This window comes from Cricetulus griseus, chromosome 2 (assembly GCF_003668045.3).
Source record: "Cricetulus griseus strain 17A/GY chromosome 2, alternate assembly CriGri-PICRH-1.0, whole genome shotgun sequence".
NCBI lineage: Eukaryota > Metazoa > Chordata > Mammalia > Rodentia > Cricetidae > Cricetulus > Cricetulus griseus.
The window spans coordinates 43,766,773-43,793,137 of NC_048595.1; the positions used below are offsets into that span (position 1 = coordinate 43,766,773).

The 26,365-nt window shown below is 43.8% G+C and overlaps 1 long non-coding RNA gene across 1 annotated transcript; it reads left to right on the forward strand.

The window, feature by feature from the left end:
- Window positions 1-24,825, forward strand: LOC103159704. Its single transcript, XR_004768185.1, has 6 exons — window positions 1-228; window positions 10,526-10,599; window positions 16,258-16,398; window positions 18,648-20,796; window positions 20,915-21,118; window positions 22,733-24,825. It is a non-coding gene; the product is annotated as an uncharacterized LOC103159704 (long non-coding RNA).
- Window positions 24,826-26,365: the final 1,540 nt, after the last annotated feature.

Consider the following 26,365-nt stretch of genomic DNA (forward strand, 5'->3'; position numbering starts at 1 on the left):
CTTCTCAGATGTCCTAAGAGGTTTTTAAATAACTTAAGAGCTATGACTCTATTTTCTGTACTTTCAGAATTGTGGCCTTGACACGGATGTGTACAATGGAGGCCTCTGCGTATGTATGTACCCAGTGCTGCCAAGACCCACGGTGAAACTGTATCTTCTGGCCACAGTTTTAAGGCTTACAGACGCCCGGAACCCTTGCACCCCAGGTTCCTTGGAGCCTTTCTCCAGGTATAGAACCACACACAGTTGATCCTAGCCAGGCTGGAGAGTCATGCTTTGGAGCGCACAAAGCCTGTTTTTGGTCTTGTGGAAGGTGTTTTGAAGACTTCTGGTAGATGAGCTTGAACAATTGCTCCTGTCAGTCCTTTCCTTCCAGCATATGCCTGCTGTCTCCCACCCCACTGAGAGTTGGACCCTAATCGTCTGCCCTTTGACTATGGGGTAGTCTCATGACCTCTTTTACTAACAGTGCATCCAGATGAACATTTTGTGACTTCCAAGACTTGGTCCTGAGAAGGCTCTCTCTGTCTACCTGGTTTCCTGGGGTCTCCTTCCTGGGCCACATCTTCTCAGAATCCAGCCATCACACTATGAGGCTGTGACAACCCCTTCTGTGGGGACAGTTGGCATCAACTTCCAGCCACATTGAGTGTGCTGTCTTGGATTAGCAGACAGCATTAAGAAGACTCCAGATCAAGCAGTCACATGACTAATCACATGAAAGCCCAGATAAGAAATGCCCCCCCCAACCTAGTGTACTCATAGAACCATGAGTGAAAGGAATAAACATTTATTTATTTATTTATTTATTTATTTATTTATTTTGGCTGTTCTGAGCCTCCCCTGAGCTCTCCAGAACAGCTCCACCCTGCCTGCCTTATCTGGGGTAAGCTCTTCCTTCTACATATTGAGTCCCCACACCTCCCCCCAGGTAATCCCTTTTGATCCAACCCATCATTCCTTTTGGCATTTCTAGACATATCTCACTCCCAGGGTAAAGATAGTGAAAGCCCCAGCTGGGAAGTCTGTAGGTGAAATGGGGAGCTTGTATGAACAGTGATATTCACTGACTGAATTATTTTTACATCTAGAGTCATGCTATGATACATTTTTCATGTTGTTAAAATGATATCATTTAAAATTTGGATGATGGCAGAGTTTCCATCATTTAAATTTATACTCACTTGCCAGTTTTGGGGCAGTTTTTTTTCTTTTCTCCCCCACCTTCAATTTTAAAAATAAATAAATTAATTAGGAGGACATAAGTATCTGCCAGAGTGCTTGTGCCGCAGGAAGGATGTGTGAAGTCAGTGACAAAGTCTGACCACCGGTTGTCTTTCAAACTGATGGCCCTGACTAGCTCAGGGCATCTTTATTTGTACAAGTTCTAGTGTATTCCAGAACGAGCAGTTTCAAATCATTTCTCTTTAATCATTTTCCAAGAATCATTAACATTTTAGTTTCTCTTCTTTCCCACTCCCTTGAAGCCATTGACCTTTACCTCAAATCGTTTCAGTGGTAGCCAGATGTTTATGTCTAGCTAGGTATGTCTTATTCGTACTGTGCCTTAGCCGCCAGCAAACATGTGATTACAAAGTAAGAGATTTAAATCCTGTGATTAATTCTCAACAATATGAAATCAGCTGAATATATCGTGATACAAAGGGTATCATTTTCAGATGTATACCATTTTCTAATTAATCTGTATGTCACCTTTATTATGTGGATTATAGTTATATCACTGTTCTTTATAAGTTCTCAAAGTAATACTGATTAATACCCAATTCACTAACTATTAGGATTAAGTTTCTTTATTCTTTCTGGAAATTTCTACATGTATTTTTCTTTAAGAGGAACTGGGAGTTTTAGATTTCTTTATTGATACTTTGATATAGAAAAAGTATGAGTGTTCATGTCCTGGTGCCAGAGACATGTCTGAAATTTCATGTCCTATCTCTTTTTCCTTCTATATTCCTATAAAGTTTTTAATGTCATCTTTTGAGAAACTGTTTTCTTGATCCTTAAGTTCCTTGGAGTATATCTATTTCCTTTTGGAATTAAATAAACAATAATAATTAACCTTTAGTGAGTTCTTCCTGCTTATTCAGGATGACTGAAAAGGCAGGCAGGGGTGACCGAAGAAACTGTTTTTTTGTAACAGATCAGAGAAATTTAATTTTTCTGTAGAGGCTTTTGTTCCCAGTAAACTCAGACATAATCATGACTAACAAACCAAAACTAAGAGTTACCATAGGATTAAACAGCAAAAGTTAGAGAAGCCTGAAGCCCATGAGCTCCCTGAGACCAACACGGGAGTTTGTAATATTGTTTTCATAGGCCCTCGCCAAATGGATGGGATTCTCCAAAGGGCCTTGCCATCTAAGGAGCTCCATTTGCAACACACCTATGCATTGTTCCCAAGGGTGACAGCATGTCTTCCACCAAGTATCTTTGCCCATAAATTTTTATTGTGGTTCTTTTGGAAATATTCAGCTTCTCAATAGATGGGGTGACATTTTCAAAAGTCACCTCACACATAATGTGCCTTTTTAGAAAAAGTCTACCAAATTGCCAACAGTCAACTTCTAGCAAAGATGGTCTCTCCATGACCACAATTTGCATTTCTATGATTCTTAGTTGTGTTGATTAAAGAATATATTTCTTCCTTTTATATTTTAAGGCATTTTTGTTTCTAAATTACTCATTACTAGTTATCTATTATATGCCAAGAAATCAACTTCAGTATGAGGAAGGGAAGGGTTTGGTATGTATTACCGTGGGCCAGATAACAGGGCATCTGGCCTGTGACAGCCTGAACATTCTCTTTGTCATTCAGGAAGACCCTTAGTGCACTGGACATAGTACTATATGGCCTTGTAGAAAGAAAATGCCCCCCGCCACACACGTTGGGTGCATCTTCGTTCAAAATAAACACATGCATCTTACACATCATATCTTCCAATATCATCAAATCCTGTCTTATGCCATCAGCTTTCGGATATGTTTTTCTCACCCATGGTGTTGCCACTGTCTTACTTCATTGAGCTCCTGTCATTCCTGAGCTCTTATGATGACCTACCCCTGAGATGGTGTCCCTCCAATCCATTTACCAACATTCAATACCTCTCATAATCTTTCTGAAGGAAATATAATTGTGATGGTTTGAATAAGTATGGCCCCCATAGGCTCATGTATTTGAATGCTCAGCCCATAGGGAGTGGCACTGTTAAGAGGTATGGCCTTGTTGGAGTAGGTGTGGCCTTGTTGGAAGAAGTATGTCACTGTGGAGGCAGATTTGAGGTCTTATACATGCTCAAATGTGGCATACAGTTCACTTCTTGTTGCCTGCTGATCAAGATGTAGAACTCTTAGCTCCTTCTCCAGCACCATGTCTGCCTTTGTTCTGCCGTGCTTCCCACCATGATGATAATGGACTAAACTGACACTGTAAGACAGCCCCAATTACATGTTTTCCTTTATAAAAGTGCCATGGTCATGGTGTCTCTTCACAATAATAAAACTGAAACTAAGACAATGATCATACCACTGTTTTACTTAAACTCTTTCCTGAGATTATTCAAGTGATGGTGACATGGCTCATCCCAGCCTTCCAATTTATCTCTCATCTCAGTATGTCTTCTAGACACAAAGAATAGCCTGGAGTTTCTGAAACATTCTACCTTCTGAGAGCCATGCTGTTCCTTTATTGAGATCTCCTTCCATCTTTTATCCATAAAGTTGATTTCTAAAAATGACACTTGACCCAAGCAGCCTTTCCTAATTCCCTGGGCTGGATCCATTTCTTCTTCAATCTTCTTCGATCACAGCACATGGCCAAGAACCTCCATCTGTAGAGTATGGCTTTCTAGGGCATTGATGGTATCCCTGTCTCCACATTTATATTGCCAAGGCTAGAAAGGGCTTTTCAGCCTCCAAACTATTGACCAAACTGCCCACAGGGTATGTGACCAGGTCAAGATGAAAACACCTAGCCCCTCCTTGTCCTCAAATTACTAAGATTGTCCTTGTGGCTTCAGGAGAGCACCAAAAAAGTTCAAAGCCCTTCTGAGAGCTGAATGCTGTTGAATGATCAGGCTGAATGCCTGGAAAACCAGTCCTGCTGTCAACATTATAGGTTGATAAATAAGTAGAAAACTCCTATGAATTGTTGGATGTTTAAAACCATTAGCTGCTATATACTAGATGCTAGTTGCACTTCCTAGTGATGCTAAACAAAATGTATTTAGATAGTACCAAAAGACTGGATTTGAAGGGAGAGGATTGTATGCTCCCCTTGATGAGAACCACTGACTTGGAAGACTTTTTTTTTTTCTTTTCAGAATTTTTTTTATTTGAGTTAGAAACAAGGATGTTTTACATGCCAATCCCAGTTCCCTTCTACCTCCCGTCCTCCCCTACCACCCCCCAACTAAAACCCTACCTATCACATATCCTTTCTTCTATTCTTCCCCTGAATCAAGCTTTCTGCTCCCTCATGACCTCTGCATCCTTTCTCTTCTTCCCTTCTCATTCTCAAGTTCCCTGCCTCCTCTTCCAGTGCTCTCAATTTGCTCAGGGGAACTTGACCCTTTCCCCTTCTCCAGGAGACTATTTATGTCTCTCTTAGGGTCCTCCTTGTTTCCTAGCTTCTCTGGCAGTGTGGATTGTAGGATGGTAATCCTTTACTCTATGTCTAAAATCCACATATGAGTGAGTACATATCATGTTTGTCTTTTTGTGATTGGGATACCTCGCTCAGAATGGTTTCTTCTAGTTCCATCCATTTTTCTGCAAATTTCAAGATTCCATTGTTTTTTTTGCTGGGTAGTACTCCATTGTGTAAATGTACCACATTTTCTCTATCCATTCTTCTGTTGAGGGGCATCTGGGCTGCTTCCAGTTTCTGGCTATTACAAATAGTGCTGCTATGAACATGGTTGAACAGATGTCCTTGTTGTATGAATGTGCTTCTTTTGGGTATATGCCTCAGAGTGGAATTGCTGGATCTTGTGGTAGACTGATTCCCATTTTCTTGAGGAGTCGCCATACTGATTTCCAAAGTGGCTGTACAAGTTGACAGTCCCACCAGCAGTGGAGAAGTGTTCCCCTTTCTCCACATCCTCTCTAGCGTAAACTGTCATTGGTGTTTTTGATTTTGGCCATTCTGACAGGAGTAAGATGGCATCTCAGAGTTGTTTTGATTTGCATTTCCCTGATAGCTAAGGATGTTGAACACATTTTTATGTGTCTTTCAGCCATTTTAGATTCCTCTACTGAGAATTGTTTATATAGTTCTGTACCCCACTTTTTAATTGGATTGTTAGGTGTTTTGGAGACTAGCTTCTTGAGTTCTTTGTATATTTTGGAGATCAGCCCTCTGTCAGATGTGGGGTTGGTGAATATCTTTTCCCAGTCTGTGGGCTGCCATTTTGTCTTGCTGACTGTGTCCTTTGCCTAACAGAAGCTTCTCAGTTTCAGGAGGTCCCATTCATCAGTTGTTAATCTCAGTGTCTGTGCTACTGGTATAATGTTCAGGAAGCAGTCTCCTGTACCAATTAATTCAAGGGTATTTCCCACTTTGTCTTTTAATAGGGTTAGTGTGGCTGGGTTTATGTTGAGGTCTTTGATCCACTTTGACTTAAGTTTTGTGCATGGCGATAGGCTTGGGTCTATCTGTAGTCTTCTACATGTCCGCATCCAGTTATGCCAGCACCATTTGTTGAAGATGTTCTCTTTGTTCCAGCATATAAATTTGGATTGTTTGTCAAAAATCAGGTGTTCATAGGTTTGTGGGTTAATAACAGGGTTTTTCAACTCTATTCCATTGGTCTACCTGTCTATTTTTGTGCCAATACTAAGCTGTTTTCAGAACTATGACTCTATAACAGAGCTTGAAGTCAGGGATGGTGATGCCTCCAGAAGATCCTTTATTGTACAGAGTTGTTTTGGCTATTCTGGGTTTTTTGTTTTTCCAAAGAAAGTTGAGTATTGTTCTTTCAAGGTCTGTGAAGAACTGTGTTGGTATTTTGATAGGGATTGCATTGAATCTGCAGATTGCTTTTGGCAAGATTGCCATTTTTACTATGCTGATCCTACCTATCCAAGAGCATGGGTGATCTTCCCATTTTCTGGTATCTTCTTTCTCTAATTTCTTTCTCCACCAATGTGTCATCGGTACATAGTAGGGCTACAGATTTTTTTTTTTTGAGTTAATCTTGTATCCTGCCACTTCACTGAAGGTGTTTATCAGCTGTAGGAGTTCTCTGGTAGAGTTTTTGGGTCACTTATGTAGACTATCATATCATCTGCAAATAGTGAGAGTTTGACTTCTTCCTTTTCAATTTATATTCCCTTGATCTCCTTTTGTTGTCTTATTGCTCTAGCTAGATCTTCAAGGACAATATTGAAGAGGTATGGAGAGAGTGGACAGCCTTGTCTTGTCCCTGATTTTAGAGGAATTTCATTGAGTTTCTCTCCATTTAATTTGATGTTGGCTGTCGGCTTGCTGTATATTGCTTTTATTATTTTGAGGTATGTTCCTGTTATCCCTGATTTCTCCAAGACCTTTATCTTGAAGGGATATTAGATTTTGTCAAAGGCTTTTTCGGCATCTAGTCAGATGATCATGTGGTTTTTTTCCTCAGTCTGTTTATACGGTGGATTACTTTGATGGATTTTCGCATGTTGAACTATCCTTGCATCCCTGGGATGAAACCTACTTGATCATGGTGGATGATTTCTCTGATTTGTTCTTGGATTGGATTTGCCAGTTTTTTTTTTTGAGAATTTTTGCATCAATGTTCATGAGGGATATTGGTCTGTAGTTGTGTTTCTTAGTTGTGTTTTTGTGTGGCTTGGGTATCAAGGTTATTGAAGCCTCATAAAAAGAGTTTGGCAATGACCCTTCGCTTCTATTGTGTGGAATAGTTTGAGAAGAATTGGTATTAGCTGTTCCTTGAATTTCTGGTAGAATTCTGCACTGAAGCTATCTGGCCCTGGGCTTTTATTTGGTTGGGGGACTTCTAATGACTACTTCTATTTCATTAGGGGTTGTAGGTCTATTTAAGTTGCTTATCTGTTCTTGATTTAATTTTGGTAAGTGAAATCTGTCCAGAAAATTGTCCATTTCCTTTAGATTTTCAAATTTTGAGGAAGATAGGTTTTCGAAGTATGACCTGAAGATTCTCTGGATTTCCTCTGTGTCTGTTGTTATGTCCCCCTTTTCATTCCTGATTTTATTAATTTGCATGTTTACTCTCTGCTGTTTGGTAAGTTTGCATAAAGGTTTGTCTATCTTGTTGATTTTCTTCGTTATATTGATTCTTTGTATTGTTCACCTAGTTTCCATTTTATTGATTTCAGCCCTCAATTTGTGTCTGCTCCTGCAGGGTGTATTGGCTTCTTTGTGTTCTAAAGCTTTTAGTTGTGCTGTTAATTCTCTAGTGTGATTATTCTCATGTTTCTTCATGTGGGCACTTATTGCTATGAATGTTCCTCTTAGCATTGCTTTCAAAGTGTCCCATAGGTTTGGGTATGTTGTGTCTGCATTCTCATTGAATTCTAGGAAATCTTTAATTTCTTTTTCTATTTCTTCCCCCACCCACAAATTGTGCAATTGGGTATTACTTAATTCCCATGAGTTTGTAGGTTTTCTGTAATTCATGTTGTTGTTGAATTCTAACTTTAAAGCATGGTGGTCTGATAAGATACAGGGGGTATTTCAATTTTTTGTACCTGTTGAGGTTTGCCATGTTGCAAGGTTCCATGTGGCACTGAGAAGAAGGTAAATTGTTTTGTATTTGGATGGAATGTTCTATAGATATCTCTTAAGTCCAATTGTGCCATAACTTCTATTAGTTTCTTTGTTAATTTTCTTTCTGGTATGCCTGTCCAGTGGAGAGAGTGGGGTGTTGAAGTCTCCTACTATAAGTGTGTGAGGTTTTATGTGTGATTTGAGTCTTAGTAATGTTTCTTTTACAAACGTGGATACCTTTGTATTTGAGGCATAAATGTTCAGAATTGAGACTTCGTCTTGATGGATTTCTCCTGTGATGAGTAGGAAGTGATCTCCTTCATCTCTTTTGATTGATTTTAAAGTCCAATTTTTAGATATTAGGATTGCTACCCCTGCTTGTTTCTTGAGTCCATTTGATTAGAAAATCTTTCCCCAACCTTTAATTCTTAGGTACTGTCTGTCTTTGAAGTTGAGGTGTGTTTCTTGTATGGAGCAGAAGGATGGATTCTGTCTACTTGTTCATTCTGCTTATCTGTGTCTTTTTGTAGGTGAGTTAAGACCATTAATGTTGATGGATACTAATGACTATTGATTGTTTATTCTTGTTTTTTTTTGATTGGGTGATGGTGGTGAAATTATGTGTGGGATTCTATCTCTTTTTCCTTTGGGCTGTTGTTAAAGTGGGATTATCTATTGCCTATATTTTTCTGGTTGTGGTTAACTTCCTTGGGTTGCAGACTTCCTTCCAGAACTTTCTGTAGGGCTGGATTGGTGGATATGTATTGTTTGAATCTGGTTTTGTCATGGAATATCTTGTTTTCTCCATCTATAGTGATTGAAAGCCTTGCTGGGTATAGTAGTCTGGGATGGCATCCATGGTCTCTTAGTGTAGGTAGAATATCTATCCAGGTCCTTTTGGCTTTCAGAGTTTCCATGGAAAAGTCAGGTGTAATTCTGATAGGTTTGCCTTTATAATTTAGTTGACCTTTTTCCTTTGCTGCTCTTAATATTTTCTTTTTGTTCTGTATGTTTGTTGTTTTGATGTGGCGAGGAGACCTTTTTTTGGTTCAGTCTATTTGGTGTTCTGTAGACTTCTTGTATTTTCATTGGCATGTCTTTCTTTAGGTTGGGAAAGTTTTCTTCTATGATTTTGTTGAATATGTTTTCTGTGCCTTTGAGTTGGATTTCTTCACCTTCTATACCTATTATTCTTAGGTTTGGTCTTTTGATGGTATCCCATATTTCCTGGATATTTTCTGTTAGGGATTCGTTGGACTTAAGATTTTTCTTTGGTTGATGATTCTGTTTCTGCTAGTGTGTCTTTAACTCCTGAGATTCTCTCTTCCATCTCTTGTATTCTGTTGGTTATGTTTGCTTCTGTAGTTCCTGATTGTTTACCCAGATTTTCTATTTCCAACATTCTTTCAGGTTGTGCTTTCTTTATTGTCTGTATTTCAGTTTTTAGATCTTGAACTGTTTGCTTGAGAGATTTGTTGATATCTTGTATTTTTTTTTGGTTTGTTTTTTCTTCCATTTCTTTAAGGGATTTTCTCATGTCCTCTTTGAGGTCCTCTATCATTTTCATGAAGATGTTTTTAAGGTCTTTCTCTTCTCGTTCATCTGCATTGTGATGTTCAGGTCTTGCTGGTGTATGGTTCCTAGTCTCTGGTGGTGTCATATGGGTTTTTCTGTTGTTGAATGTGCTTTTACAATTGTCCTCTTCTCATCCTTTCTTCTGGTGGGTGTAACAGGAGTCTTTTCCTCTCCTGGTGGGTATGAGACCAAGGTTCCCTTCTGGTAGATGCAAACAATTCCAATACTCTGATGTCTTTTCTCTCATTGTGGATGGAGGCAGAACTGCCAATGGGGCCTTGGCACTGTCCCGGTGTGTCAGGCTCACTGCCGATCCGGCGAGCAAACCCTTGGTGTCAGATTCCTCCAAGCTGGGCCTCTTACCCCCTTGGAAGACTTTGTTAGAGGTGAGAACAAAGTGCCATGGGGTTCCTATCCAACTGTAGGGAGTATGTTAGACAGCCTTCCATCACTGTAACAAAGTACCTGAAATAAATGCTTTATCAGGAGAAAATGTTTACTCTGGCTTAGAGGGTCCATGAGAGGCTGGCCCATTGCTTTTGGGCTTGTGGAGAAACAGTACATCACAGTATTGGAGCAAAACAGCCTGCCTCATGACAGACAGGAGCAAAGAATGACAGGAGGGGCCTCAGTCTCAATGGCATCTTCAAAGGCGCATTTCCAATGACCTTAGCTTCCTTAAAGAGGCTCCATCTCCTCCCAATAGTGCCACATAGTCCTTTGAGAGACACTTATTCAAAATGTATCAGGGAGGCTTCCTGGAGATGTGATTGTAGGGGTTCAGCACCTGGAGGTTGCTGAAGGGTGAGTGGCATCCAGACAGAGCCTGTTCTCTTGATTTAGCAAGAGTCCTTGGGAGTACTTGTGGAGAGGAAACATCCAAGAAAGCTGGGAAATGCTAGAAAGTTCCAGATGCATCACAGATCTGGTGGCTCAGCATGGGTGTTCCAAATGTTTCCAGTCTGTTAGATTTGTGACAAGAAAGCGACTTTGAAGTTCTTGGCCTCTTTTCATAGTGAAGAGTTAGGGAAGCCTCGAGGCTCAGCATCAGCTCTGGGCTGTAAAACACTGGGCAGGCTTCCTGATATATAGAGGCAGGGAACTGCCACCCCAGAGGTAGACTTTAAGACCTGCATATGTCCTTACCCAGGTACTCAATGGAACTGGATACATGGCTTTTCTTCTTATTTCCTGCAGGGCTAATCCCAAGGGTTCCTGAGGATGCTGAAGGAGGTCACCCCATTTGTCTGCTGGGGAGAGAATGTGGAGGGGTAAGTGTGGTGGTTTTAGGTGCTGGAGAGACCATATGTAGATGGTAGGTTCCATTTCATAGGGGACTGTTCTGAAGCCACATGTTGGTCAGGTGTTCAGGGCCTTGAGTTCCTGATGCCCGTGAGCATGAAAGAACTCTTATATCCCACCACCTAGGGCCACTTGGTTGAGTCCTATCACTGGTCCTTATGCTCATGTTCCCATGGAAACTGTTGCTTGGAGAAAGCATGCTCAAGAGGAAAGGAAGGAGAGTGTGGCTCAGATGAGACACTGGGATGGCAGTCTGGAGCCTTTCATGGAGTCAGGCCTTCTCTGGGCCCACACTTTTTCCTACACAATTGCATTTGCAGTTTTGATGCTTTATATGACTAGAGGAAGTTAATTAACCTCTCTGAGTCACAGCTTTCTTGACTTTATTACTTACTTTTTACTTATTTGCAACACTCAGAATTGAACCCAGGGCCTCGATCATGCCACCCAAACACTCCATTACCTGGCTGCACAACCCTCGCCAAGCCTTTTCATCTTTAAATTGGCAATGAAATAATATTGACCATCAAGTGTTGTGGAGAGGATAAAATGAGGTATTATAGCCACACAAAGGAATGGCCACTCCCCACAGTGGTGAGAATATGTTATTTCCTAGAAGTTCTTGTCATCTGTTGACTCTGAAGGGACTTTAAAGCAACTCTGTCAGCTCCACTCTTGACACCAATCGATGAAGATCAGCTGTGGAACTGAATTAGTCAAAAGGTATTAGATGGCCCAGACTTTAAAAACACATAGAGTCAGGGAACCCTGAATGCCAGGGAGACATACAGCAAAAAGAAAACCTTTACTTTTTTGAAGATGCCAACCTACATCATCATCAATGCCCCACCATGGATAATGGAGCACTAGAAATGACCCTCAACCTCTTTATCAGGAGACAAAATGTGGGTGTTCCCATTTTCTCAGAGAAGCTTCCAGAGAGGTGCTCTTCACTGTGGCTTCCCTCCAAAGCAGGGGGGTCCTTGCTGATGGCTACTTAGAACTAATAAATGTCTCTTGTACTTGCCTGTGGCTGCCTTCTCTATTCAAACTACACACACACACACACACACACACACACACACACACACACACACACACACACACACACACACCCTTATGACTGAGAATGGATTTTCCTAAAAATCAGCTGCATCCAGACCACCTCTCCAGTAATTTTTGAAACCTGTGGGTTAATTACAAATTCAGTTACTATTACCAAATGTCTTAACAGCCAAAGTGATGCAGAGGAAAGACAAGGCTATTTCAGTGAAACACACCAATACTTCTGTTGCAAAGAAAGCAGTGTAGATGGGAGGCAGGGCCTCGTTTCAGATGGCTGCTGCTTGTCAATTCTTTTTAATGATTTCACTCTGGTTCTGTTGTTTTTCATCCTCAATCACCCCTTTGCTGTCCCATGGTGGGTGGCCCAAATGTTTGGTTTTGAGGGATATGAGCCGCTGATAGAAACTTGCAGAAAATTTTCACTGGCTTTTACTGTGAGACAGGGCAGGAGTTGGAGCCTCCAGAGAAATCCTTATATTCCTCCTTCTCCCAAAAATAGAGGTCCTGCTTTTCCATGACAACCAGTATCAGACATCCTGGCCAGTTTGGAGACTGCCTCCTTCTTGGTCTGTTTTTCCATTAGTGTAATGCCCAGATGGCCCTATGAAATCCCAGCTCACTGTGACAACTGCTTTGCCACCTCAATGGAGCAATCCTCCCTAAAACATCATCACCTCGTCTCAATCCCCAAATTAGCAGAGCCCAGAGCTGTATTGATGGGGAGGGGATTCAAGTTCATCATGAGACATACAGTCCTTCTACCCCTTGGCTCTGAACATCTTGTTCTGGCCAGGACAAATTACCTCCCTATTCAAAATATTTAGCCTTGTCTTCAGGAGAGTGTCCCATCTTATGAAGTATCATCCGTTGGCATGAAACTTACAGGCATCGGATTGCTGGAACGGCATTTCAGGAGTATGGGCATCTTAGCCCAGCTACTTACACTATGCATTCAGTCCCCATGAGCTTGCTTTTACTGGGTGATTGAACTTTTTTGGGCATGGCCAACTTTATGGGCTGGATTATGCTAACACTCAGTTTGGGAGGCTCAGCTTGGGGCAGAACTTATCTTGGAGTCTGATATTCAGTCATTCAGTCTCCAACAGAGCCCAGTAGCAACCCAAATGGTGCTTTTTAAGAGAACATAATGACTTGACACATACTGCCTGGATTTGCCCCTAGACTTCAAGGTTTTATTAGTGTGATTTTCATGTGGAGGTTTGCTGGTATGCCACCCATTGTTGCAGTCTGGCTTAGGCACCATAAATATTGCTGGCTCTACTGGGTCATCACAGAGAAGCTGAAGAAATGATTGTGACATGGTCTGATCAGGCAGAGTCCCTCTTCCCCTGCCCCCTAATTGTCTGTGGTGGTCGTCTTCCAGTTGTTATACTAAATACTAGAAAAAACATCTTTAAAGGGGAAAACTTTATTTTGGTTTACAGTGTTAGAAGTTTCAGTTCATAGTCTTTCACTCCCTTTCCTCTGGGCCTGTGACAGGCCAAAATTCATGGAGAGAAGTGTGTTCTGGATCAAGATGATTCCATCATGGTAGCTGAGGAAGATGTTGGGGTCCCAATATCCCTTCTGGGATGGACCACAGTGAACTAACTTCCTTCCATTAGGCTCCATCTCCTAAAGACTCCAGCAACCGCTAGCACCATAGGCCAGCGGTCACACCTACAGAATATGGGCCTTTGGGGGACATTTCAGATGTAAACTGTAGCAGTGTCTTCTACTCATAGCTGGTTATTTAAGCCACAATAAGCTAATGTGGTATGTTAAAGTGTAGTATATGTTGCCTCCAAGATGCCAAGGCCCCACCAATCGTTGTTCTTTCTAAGCAGTAGGAAGCACAAGTGCAACAAATTGTTCAAGTGTCTATTTTTCAGTGGTTCTGAGGATTGAACTCAGGGTCTCATGCATGCAAGGCAAGGACTCTTCCATGGGGCTGCATTCCTAGCTTTTCATTGCACAGTTTTTGAGAAACTGACAAAATATGCCCTCGAATCTTGGTTCTCATGAGATTCTCAGAAGTTCAGTCTACATTTGTACAGTTCATCTCCTGCACCTGGCTTATACGTGACTTACCCAAAGCATCTATGGGACTTGTTGTCTGTGTGAGGTTCTGATGTCACAATCCAGCTAATGGGTTGGACCAACATTCTGCTATCAGGTGATAAGGAAGAGGCCAGAGATGGGAAGATGATGGTCAAGGCTTCTGTGGCTTAAAGTGTGACACAGACTAGGCGTCCTGAGTTTTTCTTGAAACAGAGTACAAACACATGTTGTTGCTTCTTCCAAATGAAAGCAAAGGTCTTTGGGTATCTGCTGATAACATTACAGAAAAGTCAGCCATTGCATATCAAGGCAGAAAGTCATGATTTACTCCATTAGGGAGCAAACTTTTTTTTTTTTTGAACAAGCTTGTTTCACATATAAGTCCCTTCTCCCTCTCCCTCCCTCTCCCCCATCCCTCCTTCCCACCCCCAGCCCACCCCCCACCCCATCCACCCACCACTCCCCAGGCAGGGTAGGGCCCTCAACGGGGGCTCTGCAAAGTCCACCAAATCTTCCTGTGCTGGTCCTGGGCCCTTCCCCATGTGTCCAGGGCCAGAGTGTATCCCTTCACGTGGGATGGGCTCTCAAAGTCCCTTCTTGCACCAGGGATAAATACTAATTCACTACCAGAGGCTCCCTGGAGTGCAGAGGCCTCCTTATTGACATCCATGTTCAGGGGTCTGGGTCAGTCTTTTACTGGCCTCCCAGACAGCATCTGGGGTCAATGTGCTCTCCCTTGTTCAGGCCAACTGTTTCTGTGGGTTTCTCCAACCTGGTACAGACATTCGTTCTTCATTCCTCCCTCTCTTCAACTAAATTCCCAATTTCAGCTCAGTGTATATCTGTGGATGTCTGTCTCTGCTTCCATCAGCCACTGGATGAGGGCTCTAGGATGGCATAAAGAGAAGTCATCAATCTCATTTTAGGGGAAGGGCTTTTAGGTTATCCTCTCCACCATTGCCTGGATTGTCAGATCGTGTCATCGTTATAGGTCTCTGGAGATCTCCCTGGTTCCAGATCTCTTCTTGGACCTATAGTGACTCCCTCTGATATGGTATCTCTCATCCTGCTCTCTTTCCTCTATTCTTCCCCCAACTCAATATTTCTGCCCCTCCATTTCCTCTCCTCTACTCCTCTTCTTTTGCTCTTATTGTAGTAGCTCCCTCCCCCCTACCCTCATGCTCCCAATTAGTTCAGGAGTTCATGTCACTTCCATTCATTAGGGAGCAAACTTAAGTAGCGTTTCTTTCTGTTTGTGTCCGTGCTGACCACTCATTAAACTTTGTATTCCTTGCTGTGTATCTGACCGGTGTTTAGATGATATGTTTTCTATTTTATTGGTTGTGCTGGGGGATTGAATTCATGGCCTAAAACATGCTAGGTGGGCACTCTACATTTGGCTTCCAGGGCACGCACTGACAGGGCATCTCTCATGTTCAGTTCTGGGGTAGAGTCCTCTCAAATAGGATTAAGGACTAGATGGTGTGTAAGCAAAACACAGTGGAATCCTGTAGTAAACGTTCATTTGAAAGTGCTGCCTGGATTGCTTGGGTAGAGGTGAGACAGTACAGATCTCTGTTGTAGTAAAATTACCATACACGGGATAGGGATGATGTAGGTTAATTTTATTGGGGAGAAATCACTTACATGAGAAACCGATAACCCAGGGTCAGCACTTAGAGCATCCAATCTCAGCTGCCCTCTGAGACCCGACCAGAACCCTGAGAGAGCGAGCCTGTCTCCCCTTTAGGCCTAAATCCCACACGCCCAGTATGCACCTGTGGCCACAGCCAAATGGGCATGGTCAGCGCTACAGGCACCTAGTAAGATCTCTCACTACAGATCTCCAAATGGAACTTGGGGCAAGATAGGAGGTGGGGGCTGAGATGATGTCTGCAGAGAAGATGCGTGGGTGAAGGGGTGAAGGAGTTGGGAGTGACGGGGTGAAAATCAGCATTGTGATGTCATTTAGAGCAATGATTCTCAACCTTCCTAATGCTGTGATGCTTCAATACAGCAGTTCCTCATGGTATGGTGACTCCCAGCCATAAAATTATTATTTTTTTTGCTACTTCATAACTGTAATTCTGCAACTGTTATGAATTGGAGTATAAATGTTTTTGGAGGTAGAGGTTTGCCAAAGGGGTTGTGTGCATCTGAGTGAATATCTGCCATGTGTATATGGGTGCTGGGGAGACCAGAGGAAGCTGTAGATCTGGAGCTGGATTTACAGATGGTTATGAGCTGCCTGACACAGGTTCTGGAAGAGCAGCAAGTGTTCTTCACTACCAAATCATCTCCCCAGCTCTTCTGTTTTATTTGTATTCTTCCTTATTCCACTACAAGAAGGCCCTTGATACGACTGCAGTTTATGTGAACGCCTCCCCCTCCCAGAGTTGTGCACAATGTGAGGCTTCATTGATGGAACCAAGTCACTCACTGAAGAGCTGGTGAAATGAACTGAGCTAATAGTAATTTAATAGGTTAGTCTTTCTCCTCAGTGTTCAGCAGAATCCACGCTGGAACTCAGAATTCAATGATTGGTTGGACAAATGAATGAATTTTGGGCAGCGCAAAGAATGGGCACGCTAAGCTGGTACCAGGAGGTGATGCTGAAGGAGAAACTTGTCATTAAAACCCTGGTAAGGTATCATGCTGTCTTTCCAGAGCATGTTGGAAGGGAAACAAACAGCTTTGGCCAGAGCCTTGTTGGCCCACATCTCAGAATCCAGGCTGGATTTGGAATTTGGAGTCTGGAAAATTACTAGGTTTCTGGTCTCCGGGGTGCTCTGCAGCCTTATCAGTGAAGCTTTGTCAGTGTTTCCATCATAAACCTGGGCGTGGGGCTAAGTGGCCTATAAAACCTTACTCTAGGCAAAAGCTGGCAGGCAGCAGCCTTCTAGGATGCAATTAGTTTGGTTCAAGGAGGCTGCGGTTGGCTTCTTTGCTTAATTGGGAGAGAGCAACCAGGAAACACCACCGAGTTTTGGTGCTCCGTCTGTCTCTGAGGACAGGCACACAGAGGCTTCTGTTGCAGGGTAGAAGATGGGCCAGTCACAAGACTTGGTAGGGGTGTGGAGAAGGATGCCCATCGGGCTCAGGAAAATGTACCCATGTGGGTAACAAAGGCCAGCCTCATACTCCTTCTGGGTCTTCATGTCCCAATGATTAACTCCCAGAATCCTTAGGGTATGCTTTTGTACTTGTGCAGGAACAGTCTGAGATAGTTGCAGCAAAACAAAACTATCATTTTATGTCTTTCCTTGCACTTCAGCCCTCTTCACCTCTTCAGTCAGTGTGAATGGCAACACTTACTATTGCCTTCAATACCTTCTACTGCTGAGGTGTATGTGGGATCCAGGCCTTACATGGCAGTAAGATCTTCCTACCTCTTAGAGACTCAGTTGCTTCATAAGAACTTATTTATTTATTTATTTATTTATTTATTTATTTATTTTACTGTGTGTGTGTGTGTGTGTGTGTGTGTGTGTGTGTGTGTGTGTGTGATCACACGTGTGTGCCTGTGCAAGTGCTTGCCCATGGGGGTCAGCGGACAACTTGAGAGAGTCAGTTTTCTCCTTTGATTATATGGGTCTATGATTGTACTTAGGTTGTTGGGCTTGACAGCAAACTCCTGCCTTTATTCACTGAGCCAGCTCTCCATCCCATTTCTTAATTTTTAAAGTGGGAAACTAATACTGAACTTTTGGCATAGTGATAAGACAGAAGTGATATAATTTGTAAAAATGACCATAAAGACAGGGGAGAGAGAGAGGGAGGGTGGGAGAGAGGAAGACAGATAGACACACATACATGCACACAGACAGAGACAGAGAGAGTCAGAGAGAGACAGACACACAGAAAGAGAGAAAGAGGGAGGGAGGTGAGGAGGGAAAAGAGAGAGAGGGAGAGGGGAGGAGAGAGAGAGCGATAGAGAGCGCCTTGCACAGTAGCTTTGTTTCACCTGCGCTAGTATGACTATAGTCTTAACAATGTCACAATGCCATCCTTTGGGTAATTCAAAAGCTGCAAAACCCCAAAGGTGTGGATGCCATGACTAAGGGTGAGTGGATATGAGGAAGGGGTCATGGAGGGCTTCATAGAGGATGGGGTGGGACATGGAGCCTAAAAAAATGGCTTACAAATTTCCTAGGCAGTGAAGAGAGAAAGCCACATTCCTACTGAGTGTCCATGGACAGAAGGGCACAAGAGGGTCCAGTCCCAGTTGCCTGGCAGAGAGAAGACTGCTGGGAGCAGAGCCGAGGGAACCCATGCTCTCCTCCTCCCACATTCCTGCTCCTTGTCATTTTGCTTTTAGAACATTTCAGATCCCCACAGTCACTAGTGGGCAGACCAGCCCCAGGAGGTGGGAAACCCTTGTCAGAAGGCTTAGCTGGGTCTTACACTCTCTGTGAGTCTGTGTCTTCTTCTGAGCTCCTCTTTCTCCATCAGGGTAATTTCCATACATCAGGTCTGCTCAGCTCTGCACCCCACATTCTCCATCCCTTTTCTGTTGAGGGAGCACTCCCATGTAGTTCTCTGAAAAGTCTTCACTGATTCCTTTGGGGGGTGCTCCTGGTTCTGTGCTCCGCATGGTCCTGTTAATTCCTTGAAGAGTCTTCTTGTGGCACACCTTACTTAGTGCGTGTCAATGTCCAGCCGAGGACATCTTTCACTGTTGGGAGCACAGTGGGTATCCACTTCTCAGGCCAAGGGGCTAGGCCAAGCTGGAGGTTTGGGAGCTAGTAGAACATTAGCGTATTTGAACCCACCATTGCTGAAGATCGCACTAGGCTTGTGCGCTTGAAACTGGGGTTCAAATCTGACTGCTACTAAATACTCTGGACAGTTTTTTCAAATTTCCTAACTCTCAGTTTCCTTGTATGTAAAGTGGAACTGACCTGCTCCAGAGAAGGACATCAAATGCCTTGACTAGCTGCCCTTGTGAATCTGATTGAAGGAGGCTCTGAGGTGTGGACAAAGCTAGTTTGGACCTGCACCTCTTTTGTTCATCTGTGGGATTTTCACAGGAGAGCAGAGGTGGAGATCGAGTACTGGGCCTCGATGTGGACCTGAAAGGTATGGGCTTTGCCACCATGGGGAAGTCTGAGACAGAACATAAAAATGCCTTTTGCCCCCTGTATGAGGGGACTTGTTCAGGCTAAACAGTGCAATCTGGAAAAGCTGAAGAGATGGGAAATAACCAGGAAGCCTCCTGCCTCCCTCATAGCCTGTCCTACTGGGATGTGTCGTCCATTTGAGAGGAATGGGGATGCTATTAGTGGCAGGGTCATGACTAGAGTTAGCCTGGTTGACCACTTAACTGTTGTGTGCCACTCACTTAACCCCTAAGCTCCCATCAAGCACCAAACACCACTCACTTTAATTTCCCAAGGGATGAATGGCCTGGTCCACAGTGAATACCCTCATAAATGTTAGTTCCCTCTTCTACCCCACCCCCAAATACCGTTTTCCTCCACAAACTGCCACCTAGCCCTGGGGGCACAGCTCAATAAAGTCCCCATAAAACTCCACTTCTCCGAGTCCAGCTTCAGAATTTACAGCCAGTGGATTCATCACATTGTTTAAATTATGGCAATATGAAAATACAGAAAATCCACGGGGAGCCAGGCTTTTCCCATATATAAAACAGGGTTACGATCCTATATAAGCTTTTAAAAGAGAATGCTTTAGTTTATATCTTCATACAAAAGACTGGAAAAGAAAAAGAAAGGAAAGGGAACTCACTGGCAAACAATAGGGTCTCACACCCTCTCTGAGGAAGCCCTTGGCTCCTTCCTATGCATTCTCCACTTTCATGACATCCCTACTGTAGCCAGCTGGGAATTACCTGGCTCCAGAGTCCTGGTGCCTCCTCAGGATCCCTTGGCTCATCAATACTTCTCCATCTCCACTGTCACACCCTGTGTCCCAGTTACCAGCCTCCCTGTCACCAGCATCCTTTTCCTGGACCATGAACCTCTTTGCAATGAATCAGCCTGTGTCTGTTGGGGCTGCAGCAGACAGGATGGGTGGAGGCAGGAAGCATGCAGGGGCATACAGATCTAGGCTGCCTTTTTCCACGTCAGACCTCAGAGAGGCCCATCTGTGCCTTGAAAGTATCTAAGCCCCTCTGCATCTCAGCTTGGCTCTACTCCATCAAGATCTGCCCTACCTGCTTCTGCTACTGCCTCCCTTGCTGCCAATGTGGTATTCTGTTTCCCTTGCCTGGAAGGCTCTTTGCTTGGAACATCCCCAAGCTGTCTACTCTTTTCTCTGGAGGTTCAGGCTTTCAAAGCTTCCTCTGAGAGCATCTACTGGTCACCCTACCGCCCCTCACCCACCTCAAACCAGATCAAATCTTCCAACTCTCCGCCACATCACAAATGTCCTTCATCCCACATCGTGGACAAAGTGACTACAAATCTGATGACTCTGTATCCCTGCTAAGCTGTGAGCTCTATGGGGCAATGACTGAATCTGATTTTTCTCATCCTTCCATGAAGTTAAGAGACTGAAGACTCTTAAGGAAGGACAACTTTCACATGGTAGACACTTAGGGCAGACCTCAGGTTTACCACCAGTCTCAAACGTAAATCGGGTAGAAGGACACCTATGGTGTGGTGCTGTGAGAGTAGGAAACAAATTTGTGAAATGTATATCTATAAGGATTTCATTTATCCTGTGTGTCTGTTCTTGTGAGGGTCTGGGGACAGGAGAAGGAGCGTTTCTAACACCACGATCACCACTGCTGATGAATTATTCAGCACTAGCTAATACCCACCAGAGATGTGCGTCGGTGAATTCTTGGATCCCAGTTCTGTTTACGTTTGGACAGTGAAGGAGTATCAGTTGTGAGTTTTCAAATGAGACCTCCTCTCGGATGGCAGCACATGAAAGACTTGCCTGGGCACTGATCCAAGGTTCTGTACACAACATGTGTGGATGTTCGAGAGCAATTTTGTTTGCTCATGGCCCCACCTGTCAGGAGCCACATCCAAATAAGAAAAACACATTATTAGCCCTTATGGCAACAAGAGGTACGTGACAATAGTACTAGACACTAGTTTAACTTGTACTGGTAATGCATGAGAATGAATGTTAATTATGTAGCATATTAATTATTTTATTTCCTTCTCCTTTTGACCATGCATGCAGAGTCGTTTGTACAGAACAGCAAAGGTGGCTAAGGATTAAATTCTCCTGGGTAAGCATGGGTGAATCTTGCGAGCCTTTCCAAAGCCTTCTGGAGTTTTGGAGTTGGGCAAAGCATTTAAGGACACCTCAAGGAACCCTTGGCAAAGTGGCTTGGTAGAGAAGCCAGACATTTGGAGACTGAAAACGACCTACAAGTTTATGATGGTAAGATCCATGCTGTGGTATAACTTTTATGCGCACATATGTTAATTTGTGCACTTGCTGTGCAAAGCACTGGTACTGGGTGAGCTGAGATTTCCAACCCATTATCCAGATGAGAAAAAGCTCAGAAATTTACCCAAGGCTGATCAGCTAGAGAGCAGCACCACCAAGTCACACCCTTGGTTTTCTGGCTCCCAAGCTCTCTTTCTATTGTCATATATTTGCTCCCTCTAGGGCAATGCTGGGGTTTGAGTCTCCACTTAAGCTTGCCTCCTCTCTTATGCTGGAAGTCTGTCTGTTCCCCACCGGTTTCTCCCTGCAAGTGTCAGCCCCCAGGCCTTCCTTGCTGCTCTCTTTAGAATAGCCTTCCCTCTTTTCCCACCCTTGTTTCCATAGCACTTGCTGATACTGTGTGCTTCTGTGTCACGGGGAGGTGCCGTGCCTGCAGGGTGGTCTGAACTGCAGGGAAACATGATCTGTACTGTGGGCTTCTGCCTGAAGACATGATGGGGAAAAGGCTGCAAGTGGAAGGATCAAGTGATATCCAAGAGGCTTCTAGAGACTTTGCTTTCTGTGTCTGTGTACAGTGGGGTTTCTTATGCGTGTCTCGAAGACAATGCATTTATTATTATATCACAGGAGGAAAAGATCAACAGATCATACCTGCATGGGGCAGGAAAGGCTAAAGCATTTATTGAGCACCTGCTGTACTCTAGATCTTTGCTTGTCATTCACTGCATGCACAACATCCTGCAGAAGGAAGGTGTGAATGTTTTTATTTTACAGATAGAGAAACTACACTTTGGGGAAGTTGAGTAATAGGCTCATTGAGCAGATACACAATAGAGCTCACAGCCCAGGGTCAAGCCTATCTTCCAATTTTAGGAAACTGTCTCAAACAGAAAATGTTGTTCTGGGGTCCTGTCTGCTGAGAGGAAGCTGATCTGGGCCTGATACATCTGACACCAGGGATCGCTGGAGGGGGTAACAGCCTGTAATTATTAGTCAAGGAAGAAGGAAGGGAATTATGAGGTGTCAAACAAATAGGAGACAATGGGGTTGCAATTATAAGTGTAGGCAAAATTCCAGGAAGCCAAGTTCTTATGAAGCCATTTACTACGGAAGTGGTCGGAAAAGATCCCGCTGGCCCGCAAACCATATGTTCTAGAGGAACCATATCATACCACAAGACTTTAAAAATCGTATTTAATTCATGAAGCCAATCAGCTTGACCACTGAACCTTTGCCACAAGCAAGACCTATACTGAGCACTGCGGGTCCAAGGTAGGCCCCGCCCTCAGGCTGTGTAGTGTAGAGAGCAGACAGGCATGCCTTGGAGCACTGGGTGCTTATGGATGCCCAGCTTCCCAAGGTAGAAGATCTGAGGGATCACAGAGGATGAGGCAACTGTGTGGGGAGGTAACACCAGCAGGACCTGAAAGCAGAAGTAAGGTGTCCTTCACATAGAGCTGTGGCAGGGGTACCTTTCAGGCAGAAGAAGGGGCACAGACAGGGTCCAAAGCAGGAAACAGAGGGCAGATCTGCAGTGCTCAGATGGGGCACCTAAAGTCTGAGCCTGGCTCACTGCCTGCTGCTTTCCCTTTCTTTTTCTGGTAGGTATCCCACTGATGTCCTAGGGTGGTGCTGAAGATTAAACTCACATCCACAATAAGGAACACAGTCTTCCTGTTCTGTCTGACTGCTCCTGTCTGTTATAGTGCATACTCAGCCTTCTGAAGAACATGGAATATTACCTGAATAACACCTCAAAGAATGTTTTCCAAGCACTCATCATTTGGAGTTTGGCTAACTAGTCAGTTAATGAAAAGAAAAAAGAAATAAAAAAGGAAGAATATGGCTGTTTTAGGTATGGTAAAGGAGAAGGCTTATTGTAGAGAAAAGAGAGAGCATAGTCAGAGGCAGAGACATCTGGTAAAGTCTGCAGTGAACATGACCTGACTGAGCTGGGCCAGATAGAGTGGGGGCAGGGGTGGGGCAAGAGAGGAGCTGCTGACCAAGAAGGATGGACTGGGCCAAGAGACTGGTGTAGGCGCCAGAGGAATGGGGGAGAGGGGGCTAGGAAGACCAGCCTCTGGGCCAGAGACATTTAGCATAGGTGGTAGGGTCTGCTAGCCATACCATGTAATAGATAGGACTGAGAGATGCTGGGAGAATCTGGAGTCAGAGTCTGCTTTGATATGTTAATGGATACCCCAGTTAGCCAGCAGTCAATCTTGAGAAAGTCAGTCACACTGCCTGTCCTGCACTGCCCTAGGGATAACACATTGCAGAAGACACAGAGCAACTGTAGTCACCAACGGCCATACTGATGTTGTGAAGCACCAGTTGCTAAGTGCTTTGAAGAGTAATTGGTTTTTTTGTTTTTTTTTTAATCTCTTCCGGTGATCTTATGAGGTACCACCATTGTTTCCATTTTGCTCATTAAGAACATACATACATACATACATACAGACAGAAAAACAGGCAAACCCAGGCATAGAGAAGGCACATGACTCTCCCCAAAACCACTCCATTGGTGCAGAATTGAGGCATGATTTGACTGACCCGTGACAGTCTAAGTACAGAGCTACAGGCCCTTCCTCTCTGCTGATACCTCTCCGTAGCAATGATGGACAGCTGCCGCTTCTGCTAGGATTCTGGGGGCTCTTAGGAAGAGGTCATAAGATTTAGTATCTAAAACACTCCTACATGGCACATGCAATTGAATGGGCTGCCAGCATATCATACTATGGAGCACACAATGTATGAGATTTGTGAGATACATAACAAAAGACCTGGAAAACAAGAGATGCCATCTTTGCTACTTCTGCCGGTTTCTTTACTGGTCTATGCTATTGGTTTGAGTTGCTAAATTGGACTGGCCCAAGGCAGGCATTTTTTTCTGGTCACTGTCCTGGCTGTAGTGAAGTTCTGAGGTGGCTGGTGCTTGCTGTATTCTAGCCCCCATGCTTCACTCACTCTTGGCTCTTCCCATAGAGATTGTCATCTGGCTCTGGACCGAGTGCAGCATTTTCAGGGAATCCCCCAAATTCATTTGTCTTTATTTCCCCCAGTATCACTCTCTTTCAAGCTCATTTTCTTCTGAGGACACCATGACCTAACCTTGGGAAAGCTTCTGTGTTAGATTTCCTTGGCTATGACAAAAATCCCCAAGGTAGACAACTTAAAAGAGGGAAATGTCCGTTCATTATTTCCTAAGTCCCTGTTCTGGTTGGTTGACTCTATCATTGTGCTAATTATTTTTCTGGCTGTGTCAAAAGCAGCTTAATGACAAAGGGGAGGTTTATTCTGGTTCACAGTTTAAGGGTACTGTCCACAGTCTATCATAGCAAAGAAGTCCTATGATAGACAGGGACAGGAGACAACTGATTACATTGCATCCATAGTCTGTTCATGTCCAGAGAGATTTCAGAAGAGGCTCCCTTAGCTTTAAGTTTTAGTTTAGCAGAGGTTCAGATTGAGGGAACAATTTTTCCCCAGAGCAGAGACTAACAGTCCTGCATGTAGACCAGCAGACTAGTAACATAACATCAGAGACCCTTGGCCACACTTCCCTGAGCTTTTTCTCTAATCTAGTAATCTAGGAATGTGTTTTTCCCACTCTTTTCACCACCATTGTCATATTTCTTCTTCTTCTTCTTCTTCTTCTTCTTCTTCTTCTTCTTCTTCTTCTTCTTCTTCTTCTTCTTCTTCTTCTCCTCCTCCTCCTCCTCCTCCTCCTCCTCCTCCTCCTCCTCCTCCTGCTGCTCCTCCTCCTCCTCCTCCTGCTGCTCCTCCTCCTTCGCCCTCCCTGCTTCTTCTTTATTTTAAGTGTATAAATGTTTTGTCTGCGTATATGTGTGTATGTTTGGCACCTATGGAGGGCAGATGAGGACATCAGATCTCCTGGCACTAGGGCTATGGACAGTTGTGAGCTGCCATGTGGGTGCAGGAAACAGAATCCAGGTCCTCTCCAGGAATAGGATATACTTTTTAGCTGCTGAGCCCTGTTTCCAAGTGGGTCCTTTTCACTCCAAGACATCTGCATACATTGGCTAAGTCCAAGAGGTGATACTTTGTGTGAAGAACATGGACAAGAGAGAGAAGTCAAGGTCTAGACTATGGCTTGTCTGACTTAAAGGGCCGAGCTGCCCTTAGCTGGGGAGAAGCGAAGTGTCACTGAAGCTGATGGAAGACGAGCTTTGGGCATGCTGAGCTGACTCTCTTTCACATGCTGAAGGGGGGTTGTTGAGTAGCCAGGAAACAGTTGTTCCTTCCGAAGTGTTGGTGAAGGTCACCTGTAGGAAAGGGACAGCAGGTAGCAGCAGGGCAGGTGATCTAGTGACAGAAAGGAAGCAAGACTCATAGGCATGAGACAGGGCACTATGGAGGAAGCTGGGTGGCTGTCACTTATCTTTAGATGCATCGATTTTTCTCAAGGAAGAGAAACAAGACCATAGGCTAGGAGTGAGTGAGAGACAGGGGGTGCCGAAGACTGGAGGAGAGGGAAAGGCCTTGCTGAATCTCCATTTTCTTCCTGTCCCTTGCACTGGACTTGGCACTGAAGAAATCCAAACAAATATCAGCTAATCTGGATTTCCTGGTGTTATACCCCAACACCGATGGTGACTGAAATCTCAGCCGTACCCTGCTTTAGATGAGTGTGGTCACCAGAAAGTGATCATGCCCTCTTTGCTTCAGGTTCCTTATCTGGAAAGTGGGGACCGAATGAGATGACACAGAAGATGCTAGAGCAGTGTCACCACTGGGTTCCCAGGCACCCCCACTGCCTTATCCATCAGATTGTACACTCTCCTTGATGTCAGAAAAAAAATTGGACTGGACAAATTTTCCATTTTTGTACTTCAATAAATTGACTTAAACTAATCACTAAAGACTTGCTTTCCTCTCTTAAAAATGGAAGAGGAGATTTTATGAGTTCAGATTTACTTTTTTGAAGCAATTTGGCAAGGTTTTCCATTTCTAAATCCATAAATGGCAGAGTGGGCAATTACAGAAGAAAGACAAGCTGGGCCATGATGTACTGGCTGCTGACTGTGCAAATTGCTCTGTTCCTGTCAGTCCCAGATGCGGATGCTTATCTCCCCAGTGAGAACTACCTGGAGTCCCTCATCACAGGCAGGTGTGAGGCCTAAAGGAAGCAGCCAAGGCGGTGGGGGGGGGGGCACATGTCATTTTGTAAATTATAGTGTGCTCACAAACACCCAATAGGGTGGGAACAACCAGTAC